The sequence below is a fragment of the Melanerpes formicivorus genome, unplaced genomic scaffold, assembly GCF_026170545.1.
Source record: "Melanerpes formicivorus ecotype bairdi unplaced genomic scaffold, bMelFor1.0.p_v2 SCAF_7, whole genome shotgun sequence".
Classification (NCBI taxonomy): Eukaryota; Metazoa; Chordata; class Aves; order Piciformes; family Picidae; genus Melanerpes; species Melanerpes formicivorus.
Window position 1 is genome coordinate 4,179,593 of NW_027142359.1, and position 15,517 is coordinate 4,195,109.

Here is a 15,517-nt window from a genome sequence, read left to right on the forward strand (position 1 = left end):
AGGCACCCTGGTTCCAATAGTTCCCAGACATACAGAGATGAGAGTGAGGTTACATAGTCACCCTAGTAGAAGCCTTTGAACTCCCCATTCTGGGGCAAGAGGAGTCAATAAACCAAAGCCAGCTTTGCCTAATTAAAGAGCTCCTGTAGTTTTTTGGAGGAATGTAAGAAAATGTTACCTTCTGTCCTGCTTCCAGCCTTGGGACCAGGGAGCTGGAGTCACTCCTCCTTGTGGGAGGGAGTAGGGTGGGCTCACAGTAATCTCGTCTGTGTCCAAAGCACATGACCTGGATGAACGGATCCCCTTGTGAGGGAGATTTCTGACAGGCAGTCAAAGGGGTGTCTGTGTGGGCTCCCCAGGGGATTTCTGTCCCTGGCACCTCACGCTGCCGCGTTCATGCTCTCGCTCACATACACACTGTGCCACCCATGAGGAGTCATCTGCCAGCTGCATGCCCACAGAGCACATCAGGAAGGAAACCGATGGTCTCTCAAATATTCTCAGAAGTATTTAGTCAAGTAATAATAATAAAAAAAAAACCTCAACAACAACAACAAAAAATAATAATAATAAAAAAAAGGGAGTTCCTGCGTTGTGCTGATCACTCCGGACCGAAGGAATCCTTGGCCCCATGATTCATGCTGAGCTGGCCGCTCCATCCGGCAGCAGCCCTCTCAGGCAGCCACCCACTTCAACTGGGTGCCGTCTCTGCCGCTGCTGGCATCGGAGCCTGCAGCGTTTCAGGATTCTTTTGTTAGTCAGGACACTGGCACTTCCTTCGGCATTTGTCAGTCTCCAGGAAGGCTGGTGTGTGAGCAGGAGGCTGGTGTGTGAGCAGGGGCGCTGCTTTTTTCGTGCGTGTGTGTGTTGTTATTATTTTGTTGGTTTACACATTTGGAACCTGAAGGTTTGATTCAGACTCTTCCTTGTTCTCCACTTCCTGTAGGCTGAAATCTCTGTTTTCTGATGATTAGCCAATACCAGCTGTTCTGGCACTGAAGAAGTCTCAAATCAATCCTATCCTGTCTGGCTTTCCAGGAAGAGAGCCGCCCCTCCCATCGCCCTCCACAGCCCCTGTCATCCAAGACTGAAATTTATCAGAGCTGCTGTGAGCAGGAAATTAGCTCCTTTACAACTTGTTCTCCACTGCTTCTCATTCATTTTATTGTTTTAACATTTTCCAGAAAATAAGGCAGAAAACAATCCTGCTTCCTCTTTAGTACAGCTGTGCTGTTAACCTGTGAAATGCTTATTTCCTTGGCAGGCTGCTTCTTATCTGTATTGCAGAACCACAAGATTAAAATCAGTTAAAAGTTGAACAGAGATAACAAATAAAACACTGGAAAACATTTAGTCATCCTTTAGTATCCTGAAGATAAGGATTTCTACATATAGGCATCAAAGCTGTAATGAACACCAAGGAATGGATAGGCTTGGGAAAAATGGACTGAAGGCTGCTGCCTACAGACTTAGGAATGTGCCAGTGAGGAACTTATTTGGGATCCTGGGTCTTCAACATCTATTTTAAGTTGAACTGACTTTCCTGAAGACCTGAGCACCTGCTACTTTCATACATGTGAAACTCACCTTAGAACTGCACTCAGATAACAGAAAAGTGGTATTCATTTATTCTGTCTGACTTTAAGTATGGATATATTCATGTTTTCTGTGTGTCTTTTCAAACAGCAGCATTGGAAGACATTTTTTTTTAGGTATGCAGAAGGAAGACACTCTCTTAATTAGGATCAGACATTTTTTGGTGTTATTCAGCACTAAAAATAAACCTCTGCCCTTGCCAGAAGTAAATTTGCCAATTATGTGCTCCCTGCTGCAGGAAAACAATGTCTGTCTTTAGAGCTGAGAACCAAGCTTTGGCACTGAAGTGAGGCCCAGTGTCCATTGATCTCAATGGAAAACCTATTATTAGAAAGATCACTGTGACCACATCCTGCCATCATTTTGTACTGAGAGCCACCACTGAGGTCAGCAGGATTTTTGTGCAAATATTTATGGGAGGATATGGCCCACTTCAGGGCATCCTGAGGGTTGACAAGCCCTCAGCTGAATTGTTCCTTCTTCATGTTGATCCTATCAAGCCCCCTAAAATCTGATCCATCAACAATTCACAGCCTCACCATCTAAGCTGGTGTCGACTGAAACCAAGTAACTGAGTCCATGCAATTTGAACACAGATGTGAGGCAAGGTTCTGGCATTGCACAATGTTCTGACTGATGACGCTGTGCTTTGGACAGTGAATAGGTTGTAGCCTTCTCAAGAACTTCTCAAGAAAGCAGCAAGGAGTAAATTGGTGCTGTGATAGATAGGCCTGTGGCTTTGGCAAGTGAAAACTGTCGCTAATTGGGAAACCCAAGATTTTTGTTTTCAGCAAATGCTTTGCATATGTGACTAGTGCAGCTAATTTCCTGCTTGCCAAATTCAGTTCTATCAACACTTATTGGAACCACGAGCTTGGAGAGCAGAGGGAATGCTCTCTCCTTTATCCTTTTGATATGAGGAATAAATGAATTCTTTTCAGCTTACTGTACATCCGTGTTTTCACTGGACAGCAGAAAACTGTGTCACTGACTCATTGTTTGATCTTGGGCAAATCATCTAATCCTGTCTATTCCAGTACCCTTGTGTGCATAAATAATGTAATGACTCTCGTCTGTCTTCACAAGCTCTTAGAACAACTTTGGTTTCTATAGTTTTAGCTTTACTTTAGTCTTTTCCACAATGCTTTATTGGAGAAAGGAGGCTCTTACCTGAGTCAGAGCCAAAAGGTTTCCTTTTCCCATCTGGGTACTGAAATAATCACTGCTTATAGGGCTTCATGATTTGCATAAGGGACAACATTTTAACTGAAGAGTGTTTCATACCTGTAAGGATGAACATTTTATAGGAATTTGAGACTGCAGAGATGTCTCTGATAAAATGGCAAACTGGCATTTTCAGTGCTAGCTGTTGGAGCCCGAATGGGCTTTTGGAAGTTGGGACCCTAAGTTCTCATCTTCTAAACCCTGTGCATGGATTCCCCGAGAAAGGTGAAAAGGGCACAACAACAAATTGATGCCCATCCGAAAGAGCAGTTAATCTCTTGCCTGGTTCATGTGAGGAATACATTATAGAGTGAAGGCTAAAAAATGTAGAAAACTAATTAAAAACTTAATCATTTCTCTGTGTATCAACAATCAAATGAAACAAAACCAAACCAACCAAACAAAATCCAACCTCAAAACATGACCCAAAAAGACAAATGGGCCATTTCCACAATAGCAAGCCTGCAAGACATTTTCAACTTTAGACTGCACAAAATGATGCTGTGCATCATGATTTTATAGAATCATGGAACAACTTAGGTTGAAAGACACCTCAGGGATCACCTACTCCAACCTCCCCACCATGGGCAGGGATGCCTCTCAACTAGACTCAGCTGTTCAAGGCGTCGTCCAGCCTGGCCTTGGACACCCCCAGGAAGGAGGCATCCACAACCTCCCTGGGCAGCCTGTTCCAGAGTCTCACCACCCTCCTACTGAAGAACTTCTTCCTAATATCCAGTCTAAACCTACTCTCTCTCAGCTTCAAACCATTCCCCCTAGTCCTGTCTCCAGATACCCTTATGAAAAGTCCCTCTGCAGCCTTCCTGTAGGATCCCTTCAGATACTGGAAGGCAGCTCTAAGGTACTTCCCAGAGTCTTCTCTTCTCTAGGCTTAACAACCCCAGCTCCCTCAGACTATCCTTATAGCAGAGGTCTTCTGGATGTATTCCAACAGCTCTGTCTCCTTCGAATGCTGTGGACACCAGAACTGGACACAGTATTTGATCTGTATCTTGTGGACCAGGACTAACATGGTTTATGGCCTCCTCCTCCTCCTCCTGTAGTGATATGCCTGAAGAAAATGTCACTCTACTGCTGGGACAAGAACAGAACTTTAGGTAGAAATGTATTAATTTCAAAGAAACTGGTCTCTTGGAAACCCTCTTCTCTCAGAGATAAAGCTTCTGGAGGGCAGACATTGTTGGACATGAAGATCTGAGACTAGAGAGGATGGATGGTGTGCTCAGTAAGAGCACTTCTAAGGGATGTGGGAGAGAAAGTTTTGTGTCTGCTATTATTTTTATTTTCCCTGACTTTTCTCTTTGGCTTTGGTGAAAGGGGCCTTATTTGGTCTACTTTTCCACATCAATATTATCCCAATGCAAGAATAAAACTAAAGGCTAAAACTGCAACAGTGCTTGCAAAAAGTTCTTGTTTCCAGCCAGTTCTGGACCAGAACAATTGTGTTTGTGGAAGGTTGTAGAGAGATTCCCTCTTGAACAGGAAAAGGATTATCCTGCTTCTCACCTTAGTCAGGTGTCTGGTTCCCCATGGAGTTCTCGTGGAGCAGTTTGCAGCTATGGCACAGGCAGTGGAGACAGCTTTGTGGTTAATGTGCTGAATCGGGACTCAGACAAGGTTCAGTTCTGGCTTGCCCAGAGATTTCTTATTTAGTCTTGAGCAATGCTCTTAATCTGTGCTTCAGCTTCCTATCCTTGAGAGACTGCTTGCATGAGGCATCAGTGAGCTGCTTTAAGTACAGATGGGATACTTGTTTAGTGCAACCTGTTAAGCAAGCTAAATCTATTTAAGGTCAGTTCAAGCTTTTTTGAAATAGGTTTAAGCTGAACTGAAACAGCTCTTTTTCAACTCAATGTACGTATTTTACACAACTGCATCTAAAGATCTGATGGAATCAAGATAATGAAGCTGAAAGGTCCATTCCTACATGTCCTTGCAGCTAACCCTCCTTTTTTTTTAATTCTAAACCTTGTTGGGAGGAGCAGAAACTACTTTTTTTTTTTTGCCAGTTCCCTGTGCAAATGATCAAATAGCATCAAGGCAAACCTTGCAGGTATTCATGACCTCCCTGGTCAACCTGTTCTAGTGTCTCACCACCCTTAGTGTAAAGAGTTTCTTCCTAATCTCCAGTCTAAATATGCCCTCCTCAAGCTCAAACCCATTGCCCCTCATCCTATTGCTACAAACCCTTCTAAACAGTCCCTTCCCAGCTTTCTTGTAGGTGCCCTTCAGCTACTGGAAGACCACTCTTCTCCTCTGTGGGCTCAGGAACCCCAGCTCTCAGCCTGTCCCTGTGTAGGGAAGGTTCTCCAGCCTCTGATCATCTTCATGCTGGAGGCACCAGAGCTGCATGCAATGCTCCAGGTATGGTCTCACAAGAATAGAAAAGAGGGGCAGAATCACCTCCTGCTGGTCACACTTTGGGCCCTTATCCTGTGGGTTTCCCCACTTGGAAAGGCTTTATATTCACACGTGTTTTGTAGGGAGAAAGGGATACTCAGGCTACAAGGGGGGCACAAAGCCTCATAGTAAAAGTTTCTTAGCAGCCTCTAATAGAAAGTGAAGGAAATGCACAGTGAGAGGAGTTTTCACATTAGTCTCCATCATTGCAGAGGCTCCAAATTCAGTGACTTTATTGCTCCCTTTGAATGAAAATGTGCAGGTTCAGTCTGCACAAAGAAGTCACATCACTGAAATGAAAGGGAATCTCTGAACTGCTTCCTTCTATTGTCTTGTTACTTACTATCTGCTCTGCCACCAACGTTCTTTTTTTTTCTTTGGAATTAACACCCTGGGTTGTTTTTTTTTCTGTTCCCAGGAATAATAATGGCAATAATAGAAAATTACTACTTTGCAAATAATTTTGGAGCACATACGGAAATCTTTAGGAGTGAAAATAGCTGCAATGGATGATAGTTGCTACTAGCAATGAAAATGTTTGGCTTGAAGTGTTAGGAAGGGGAAAAAAAAGCCATGTCAGAGATGCTGGAATTTCGTCTGGATGGTTACAGGCATAGACTGAGTGCATGATCTTCTCAGACACTGGAAGGATAGAGGGGAGATTGTGAATATCCTGAAGCACTGACCTGCCTTTGTAAAGTTCTCCTTACTACAGGCACTTAAGTGTTCTTTAATGCAAGTCAAGCACTCCAAATGAGGAAGGAGAGAGACATTAGTCTGAACAGGAAGCTTCAAATATTCTAAGACTAATTGAGTTTAGATAATTAAGGGGGTTTAGAGCAGTAATTCAGAGGAGAATGGAAGGGGAGGACAGTTTAATTGAGATTGCCTGTACATCTGTGAATTCTCCATGCAGCCTTCTGTGGCATGTCCCAGTTGTCATTTGTTCTGACCTAAAAGAGTTGATGTCATTTGTATTGACCTTATTAGTTAGCAACATTGCAGGCTACCCTTCTCCTTTTGTGGCTGTTCTTGTGCTGCCTCTCGTGCAGTGCATGTGTGACAGTTGTCTGTGTTCTCCTTGACTGCAGGAAGTGCCCTGCCCTGGCACATCTGCCCTTTCGAGGCCTAATAGGATGCTCTGGAGTCACACTAGGAGTTGAAGGGATGAGGAGCAGTGTTTGAATGTTGTTTTGTAGTTCAGTAGAGGCTGTTCTGTGCATATTGGAGCTGTCTTCATCTCTGCTACAGCAAGGCAGCCAAAACCAGACTCAAACCCCAAACCTCTGCTGCTAGGAGCAGGTTGATGGTGGTGATAAGCCTGGCTGGTTCAGTAAGTGAGAGGGGATGGCAGCCAAGACTCAGCTTGCCAAGGGAAAAGGTTCCCAATAGCTTCACACTGACCACTACTGAGAAGACAACTTACTCAACGGATTTCATGGTATGTTCCGCAGCTTGGGAGCAAATGTTCCTATGCTAGCTACAGTGCAGCACCATGGATCCCCTCCTGCTCTGCAACTGACTATGCCGATGCAGCTGCTGTCTCAGAGCTCAGGCTTGCCTGCTGTCTTTAATGTGCATGAGCATGACAGAGTGAGACACCAATGTGGCACTGCGGGCAGGTGAGGTTTGGACACAAGAGGCAGGAGGCAAATGAGTGAGACGGTCCTGTGCTGCAGGAGACGTGCTGGTTGTTGAAGATGGTGCTGAAGAACTCGGAGACATTGACACAGCTACTGTCTGACAGCGTGGGCAAACTCAGAACACCACAAGAGCGTTGTTGATATCTCAGTTTTGATTTGGTATTGAATAAATGAGAAACATGATGGTGGAGCTGTGTCCTGTTCAACCATCCCTCTCTTAGGCTCCATCCACCCTCAGGCAAGTGGCGTGAATTCCGATTTCATGCTGACTGCTACCCACAGACACTCCAGAGATTTAAACAGGGCTGGCCCAGCACCATGCCAAATGTAATTGAGATCAAAATTCTTCTAAAACTGCAGCAGATCACGTTTCTTAATTTATAAAGAAGCCAGCAGAAACTGAGAGGAGAGGCCATGAAGCCTCTACAAGCACTGACACATCATAATGTGCTTCTTGTGCTGTGTTTGTAAATGCAAGCAACTTGATTTGGGCTCTGTAGGCTATTCTTTCAACATAAAGCCCTCTGAGAAATTAAAATTGGCATCTGGAAGTTGGATTGTCTGGGGTTTTCTTGTCTCCTCCTGCTCTTTCACAGGCATTGCAGTGGAGGAATTGCAGTGGAGCATGAGGAGCACATTTCTGACAGACTGTCCTGCTTGCCCCAGGAGTCTGCTCATCAAAAATGAGGAAACACTCTAATATGCTTTCATGGGGAGAGGCAGGCAAATGCTCTGTGCTAACCTGCTACCATCAGGTGTTTTCCTAATGATTGTCACTGTTACTAGCCCTCTGGGGCTATTTGGATATGGGAAAGTGGAATAAATAATCAAAGAGGATGTTCCTAGCTGCTAATTTGCAGTCAGATTTGATCCTGGTCCAAGATTTAACACTTCCTTTCTCTGCCAACCGCATACTAAAAATAACATATTTTCAGGATGTTGGAGACCACTAGAAACCTGTGGTATTTGGCACTTGAACATTACCTTTCGTCTGGAGAGCTCAAAGCAAAATGTTGGAGCCTCACCACATCTTCCTGGAACTGGGAGGACCTGAGACATTTTTGGAGCTTTTGAGGAGGTAGGTAAACAGGAGGCAAAAATCTCAAATGGCTTAAAAGGTCTGAATTCAGTTGTTGAGTGACATCTGCTTAAAAAGGACCTTTACCATGGCAGTCTCATGGGTCTTCTGTCTGTGCCTTCATGGGGCCAGGAGAGAGGCATGTGCCCAGTTAATGGGGGTACATTAACTGAGAGGACAGTTCCCTCTGTAGAAAGGCTACAGCTCCCAATAAAGGCTGGGGACAAGTGAATTCTCTTATTGTTAGCTTTTGATATTTATTTTTTATTTCCCCCTAGCTAAACAGGGCCTTAGACTACTTCCAGTAATCAGAAGTCTGATTACTGCTGGCATAGGGAATGTATTTTTGAGAGAGGGCTTTCTTATTGTTTGGTTTTTGTTTTCCTTCTCTATATTTTTCTGTTTGGCCTTAGTCATTAGTAACATGGAGATGCTGGAAACAACTAAAAAAATATGAGCACTGGAAAAAGACCAGAAGCTTAGGTCTGTTTGTGTAGCTCAGCTGTAGTGTCACCTCGAGTCAGGAGGGTTCCCTGCCTGTTCTGGAAGCTGCCTGCTCTGCCCTGAGTCTAATGTGTCAGATGGGTCTTCTTAGGCCTTGGGAAAACAGCTGCTTTCTCTCTGATGGGAAAACAACACATAGGTGGTGGGCTTCAGCCAAAAGTCCAGTGAAAGAGCTTCAATACTGATCTTAAAGGCAGGCTGAGAACAAGACAGAAGTTCCCCAAGGAAATGGGATTTATTTGGATTCTCTCTCTGAGCAGTCAAGTGTTTTTCTTCCAAGACTCAAAGTAGCAGCAGAGCCTCTTCCCTCTGAGCTGAAGCACAACTAAAGATTTCTTGTGTTTGATAGTTTTGATTGCTCTGCTCATTTTGATAATTTGCTTGAGTCTCTCAAAGCATCAGTCAAACTGGCAGTGATAACTGCTTGCCTGGAAAACAGCATCACCATTCATCCCACAGGATGGTGTACATAGAATCATGGAATGGTCCAGGCTGGAAGGGACCTCCAAAGGTCATCTAGTCCAACCTCCCTGCAGTCATCAGAGACATCCCCAACTAGATCAGGTTGCCCAAGGCCTCATTGTACCTCACCAAGAATATCTCCAGGGAAGAGGCCTCAACCACCTCCCTGGGCAACCTGTTCCAGTGTTCTACCACCCTCATAGTAAAGAACTTCTTCCTGATATCCAATCTAAATCTGCCCTTCTCTAGTTTGAAGCCATTGCCTCTTGTCCTGTCACTTCAGGCCTTTGCAAACAGCCTGCCCCCATGCTTCCTGTAGGCCCCCTTCAGGTACTGGAAGGCTGCTATTAGGTCTCCCTGGATCCTCCTCTTCTCTAGGCTGAATAACCCCAACTCCCCCAGCCTGTCCTTGTAACATGGTGGTTATCAAGGCCATGTGCAGTCACTGAGAGCAAAGCAGGTTCTGCTGGGTGTCACTGTCTCTAGCAGCTCACACACCAGTCAGCGTTCATGCTGTTCCACCTCTCACAAAATGGGAGGTGGATCCGGCCTTGAATTGCCACAGGTCCTGGGGTGTTTTCATTACTGGGAAGGGGGTGTTTTCATTACTGGGAAGGGGGTGTCCTTACCTTTGATGCTGGTGATGTGATGACTTGGAGATAACTGTGAGAGCCTCCTTACTGTGAGCAAGCATGGAATTGTTTATTTGACACAAAGAATGAAGTCACCTGCCTGATGAGAGATTGAAATGTTAGGGAAATGTCAAAACTGCCCACAACTGTTTGATCTGCCAAATCTCAGGGGAGTTTTCATTTTCACCCTGCTTGGGGAAGCTGGTTTTGTTTTCTTTGAGCAGAGTGGCTGTACTGTATTGTCTACCTGAGTCTGCAGTGAACCAATTTGTGAGCTTCTGCTTGCCTCATCTTATACCATCCTGACAAGAGTGAAGGAGTGCAGGTGGATCATAGCTACTTTTCCCCCAGTACTGATGCTAAAGTACAAGTACCAGGCCTGGGCAGAGATATTTCATGCTTGATTGTTGCATCATACTTAGTGACCTTCAAACTCTTGCTTGTGTGGAGACTATGGAGACCTTTTGATTTACAGCACTGCTCTTTAAGTGGTTGTACACCTTGGCAAGGGCCAAATTACTACTTCAGTTCAAGTCTGTGGGTGATGAGTGAAGAGACACATTTTGCACTCATGTCACACTGCTGAGAGATTTATTTATTTTTGAATGTTACAGATTTCATTTGAAGTAAAAAAAAACCTGACTTTTTTTTTTCCCCTGAAGATGAAAAAGCCTTGATGAAACATTTCTGTGTTTCTTACTTTACTTCTCACTCCTCAGAGGTTGCTTACTCAAGGAATCTCTATCCCAGTTTTTCCTCCAACATCTGATTGTTCTGGGCCTTTTTCTCCATATTAGTCATTTCTGGCTCTTGCTTGGGTTTCTTCCAGTACCCTTCTCTTCATCTCCACTTGAAAAAAAAAATCTTTCCTTTGCATCTTGACTCTCTTTTCCCTTGGCAGAAGACAAAAGGGAGGCACTGCTTGTGGAACAGTAACCACTTTCAGACCTGTGAACACAAAGTGAGGCTAAGAGGATCAGATGCTCTCCAGCTCTGGGGATGCTGTGCTTGGAGTAGAGATGGAGAGATAGTAGATGTTTGAAGGATTCCTGCATTGCTTCTGGGCTGGAGGAGCAGAAATGAAAGACAAGACAGCTGTGGAGGGAGCAGATACTCATTCCCCGTCTCTCTGTCTACACTCTCTGGCCTTCTCGGACGACGAGCAAGCAGGTGCCTGTCGGCTGCATTGCAGTGGGTATTGCACAAGAAGCTGTAGGCTGGTGGAAAGACTCCAGGGAGCCAGCCTCAGCCTACGGACAGTAGGTTTGACTCTCTTAGTCTAGACACTCTCACAGAGATTACGTCAACAATAATTTGTCAGTCTCTATTTATTTTCCAGTGGCATGGTTAGTATTTACTAGTGCTGAGGTTCTCCTCTTCCATAGTGTATGATACAAGATCCACTTCCAGCAGAGCAGCTAGAACACAGTTCATATGGCTTTTACAATAGCATCAGTGATCCTAATGCTTAGGAGAAGGAAAGGCATAGAATGTGCCTAAACATGCACATCCCAAGGAGGGGCAGGAACATCCTTTATGCGTTTTCAGAATCTCCACTCCCAGCTGATGGTCAAAGAGCGCCAGATATTTTAGTAAGATTTGTACATATTCAACTATGTCCCTCAGGTTTTGGTATAAGTTCTGAGCATACATCACTGTCACATTAGGAAAAGACTCCTTCAGCCTCAAAGCCACTGATGAAAAAAGCTTCTTGAGTCCATTTTTTACACCATAACCCTGCCACTTCCAGGTGCAGTCACTTGAGCAAAGTAACAATCCCCAGGGAATGGAAATGCGGCCCAACTTTAAACATCACTTTAGGTGCCTCACGTAACAGGGCACTGTCTCTGCATTCTTTGTGGAGTTAATGAACAGAAGACTCTAAGCTGCTTTTTGTAGAAGCTTTTCAAGTAAACTTCTGATCTGATTCACCTTCTGGAAGAGTTTTCCTCTTGCTGTGGACTGGAGAGGAGGTCTGAATTAGGTGGAATAAAACTGTAAAATAAAGCTGTGTGAATAACCTCCTTTTGTACTTCCTCCCTTCTTTTCATGACTAGGATTAGAAGTTAAATGCTGACAACATTCTACACTGAAACTTCTGGACTTTGTTCCCTCCAATGATATGTCAAGTCTCCATAACACAAAGAGAGGGCATTGAGTGTGTATTGAAGTTCTGATATGAAATGATCCAAGTCTACAAAATACAAACTTCTTAGAATGTGTTTACTGAAGTGCTTGGCTTATAATATTCATCAGGATAATACAAGCTTTGCAAGGCATGTCTTGTAATGTTTTGGATTTCCCCCACCCCCAAAGTGCTTTAAGAGCATTAAACTGTGAAAGTTGGTTGTTGGGCAGAGGAGAAACCCATGGAAAAAGAAATCTTTAACTCAGAACAAAAATCAAGGGACTCTCTCAAACGTAGAGGATCGATGTTGTTTTATTATTAAACCACTGTGCTGTTGTTTCCATGGAAACAAAGAAACAAATATTTGGAGCTGTGTCACACCTTCCACCAAAATTCCAGTTAAGAATGTTTTGGAAAGGGTTTCTGTCAATGACAGCCCTCCTGTTCTCTGAATGACTGCTTTGTTCAGCCTTCCTGGACTCCTGCACAGGGTACAAGGTGAAATTCTGCACTCACCCTCACCAACATTACTTGTCTTTACAGCTCTTTAAAAGAAATTAATTGCATCAGGAGGTCTTTGCCTGGCACAAATGATAAGTTTGCGGCTGCAGCAGTGACCCAAATGAAACGTGTGACAGCAGCAGCATTTGGTCATTTGCTGTTGGTTTGAATGGAGTTTTTCAGTCCATCATTTTCTGCAGATCAGTCCTAGCAGCATGCTGAATTATTTCACCTTGAACCCAAAATCGTCTGTTCAGAAAGGGAAGAGGAAAACTCCATGAAATACAACTGATGTCTTGGCTAAAAATAATGTTTTCTTTACTAAGATATTATGATCCATCCCCTCATCAGCAGTAGGAAGAGATCTTGCCATGCGACCAGATATCTTTTACCTGAGGCACCCCATCTGTTTGTATTTGCAAGTTGGGGTGAGAGGAGGAAATCTGATCAAACTTAGCAGGTGTTCCTTTTTCTTCTCTTTGTCTGCACACTTGCTTTCACCTGCAGATCATCCATCACATTTTAACTACTTAAACCAGAAAGTTTCCTTGTTACCGTGTTTTCCAAACTAAGAGTTCAGTCCGAACGAGGAGTAGTAAAATCCATTGCCTCTGGTTTTCTGTGTTGGGTCTTTTTAATGAATATAAGGTCAAAACTGTCATTAAATATCTCACCACTGGGAAAAGCATCATACTTCTCATTTCCAACATAGAAAATAGTTGGTAATGTCTCCTTAAGTGCATGCCCATTTCGCAACCTTTCTCTTGCTGGAAGCACTAATCACCTTTTTGGTGTCTACCCACATACCTATTTTCACACCGTTCATAGAAGTTTAATATCTTAGAAATCTCTTCTGCTCTGTTAAATGTCTGTGTAAACTGCTACCTGCTTCAAAAGTCATTAAGGATGGGAGGGGAAAAGAATATTTACGTAATGTTTTTGCACATTAAGCTAAAATGTAATGCTCCGATGTGTGAGGAGGTGTCACAATGAATATGGATCTATAATCTGTGCTCCTCTTCTGAACTAGAGTTCAGTGTCCTGTATTTATTCCATGTAATACCACTTGTACAAGGATGCTGAAGCCCTCCAAATGTGAAGTGAAACAAATATTTGTGTTTAAAATTTTCTAAATGTTAGTGGTTTTTTCCTTGTATTTCCATCCCCAATGCATGTTGACATTCTAGTCTGAAAACTGCTCAACATTATAACCAGATCTAAAAATCATCCTTTTTGAATTACTGGCAGGCTAGAGCATACCAGCATGGGAAAACCTTCCTTGGTTGCAAGGTGAGTGAAGTGTTCAGATGCCTTTGATGGAACACACACTGTAATACCTTTCAGTATTATCAAATAATAACTCAGGAACCCCGGCCAGATGCTGTTTAAACTAAGGTCAGAGGGCATATTTGGCCTGTGGTGCGTGGTCCCTGGGATATATTGTGACGAGAGGAACGTACTGAAGTGAGGAGCTGGGAAGTAATGCTTTTTGTTTGTAAAACCCTGCTTAAGAGAATTAGTGTAGAGCAGACATCTTTTGCCTAGGCTAGTGGTTATCTATGTATGATGGCTGAGCATGTCTCCTGCCTCACAGGAGTATGTAATTCAAGTGGTGTCCCTATGAAAGGGAGAAGCAGCTTTTGTTCTCCAAACCCAGTCTTGTCATGATTAAGGCCACATGTTCCCTTACAGTTCCTAATCAGTTTGAGGCTGATTCCTATTTAGTTCCTTTCAACCACTGTTATTCCAGCTTTATGCTATTGTAAATTCACTCCTTCTCATCAAGTGATGCTGGAGTGACTCTCTGGTGTGTCAGGCTCTGGGTTTATAGACACTGATATTCTTCTAATGTACTTTTGCTGCTTTATGCTGGGGAATATTTTTCTACATAATGATTCACAGCAGCTGTGCCTCAGGCAGGGGTTTGAGCTAGAAGGTTACACAGCAAAGCTGCAACACTTGAAAAGATCAATTTGGGGTTTAAAAAGATGTGTGAGAAGGGAAGGGTGTTCTGGGGCTCATCATAGTCTATGAAATTTGAACATGTTGTAAGGTGGTGAAAGATAACTCATCACCTTGGAGAGGGATGTTGTGAAAACTCTTATTTCTGCATGAAGATCCTGCTACAGTTGTGAAGTTATTGATTATGGATGTTCAAGGAGTCACAACCCAATTGATCAGGGTGGCTGTGCATTAATTGTATAATTACAGCTTATTTTTCAGAACTGTAATTTCACTACAAAATGCAGTTGTTACAGCTCCCACTTAGTGCCACTTTTAATTTGATAATTGATAATATTTTCTTTGTTGTGAATACATTGCTGATTTATCCAATATTAATAATTAGATATATAAAATGAAAAAAACCCCAACAACAACCAAAAAAACCAGTGAATCTAATAAAGGCAATTCTGACCCAGACTGTAGGAAAGCTGACTTCTAGTAGTTTTTCTCTAGAGGGACTTGAACCTCTTTCTCCAGCTTCCAGGAATGGTCTTAATCACTACATGTTAGGATTGGGGTTTTGTTTTGCAGAGAGAACATTATGTTTTCTGCATCACTCACTGAAACTGGTCTCTTGGCCTCAAGTTGTGTGTCATGTCCACAGGGCTGCTGATTTATAGGTCATTCTCACTGTCTGGCTTGATGCTTTTTGAGGTTCTTCAAGGAAAGGCAGAGTACAAGTAGAAGGGGCTTACTGGGGCTGTAGCCCAGAATACTGCCCAGTGGGGAAATTGGACCAGATGTACTTCTGACTATACTTTGATTAAGGGACAAAGAGCCAACATGTCAGTTGTTTGCTCCACAGAATTTAAAAGATGGGTTAGTCTGCCAAGCAGTTTTTCCCCAAGTCTTCATAGCACTGACACAAACTGAAATAGCGCACTCAGCAATTGCTGTTGCTAAACCCAGCAGGACTGTATCCCAGCCAATGCATTTGTGTTTAAACCAGTGAACTAATGATCAAATCCACAGCTCCTAATTGCAGCCAGTTCATGATGTTGTAACCATGATGCAGATAGCCTCACTGCCCTGTTAGCTTCCAATTACAATAAAATAAAATAAGATTTACTGGTCACTGAACCTTAGATGTGTAAGTCACAGCCTGACCTCGTTATTGTGTATTTGTTGACTGGAGGAAGGCACTAGAATTTTCCTCCTTGCACTTTCACTCTTCTTTCTGTTAGTGTGATCCTTTTTGAATTCAATTTTGGCTGCAGAATTTGCAGAACTTAAACATGTCATTTGTAGGAAAACACAGAGTTGCTATGGAGTAGTAAAAAAACGATTATTCCTCCTCTAGCCTAAGTTACTCCCTTAGCAACAG

At 43.3% G+C, this 15,517-nt stretch overlaps 1 protein-coding gene across 3 annotated transcripts in view; it reads left to right on the plus strand.

Moving 5' to 3' along the window:
* FGGY (FGGY carbohydrate kinase domain containing) overlaps window positions 1-15,517 on the plus strand; it is a 356,970-nt gene that overhangs the window by 55,435 nt on the left and 286,018 nt on the right. For all 3 annotated transcript variants that reach the window (XM_068140722.1, XM_068140721.1, XM_068140717.1), the window contains exon 4: window positions 7,820-7,962. The gene's annotated coding sequence lies outside the window, so the exon portion shown is untranslated. The remainder of the gene's footprint in view (window positions 1-7,819; window positions 7,963-15,517) is intronic.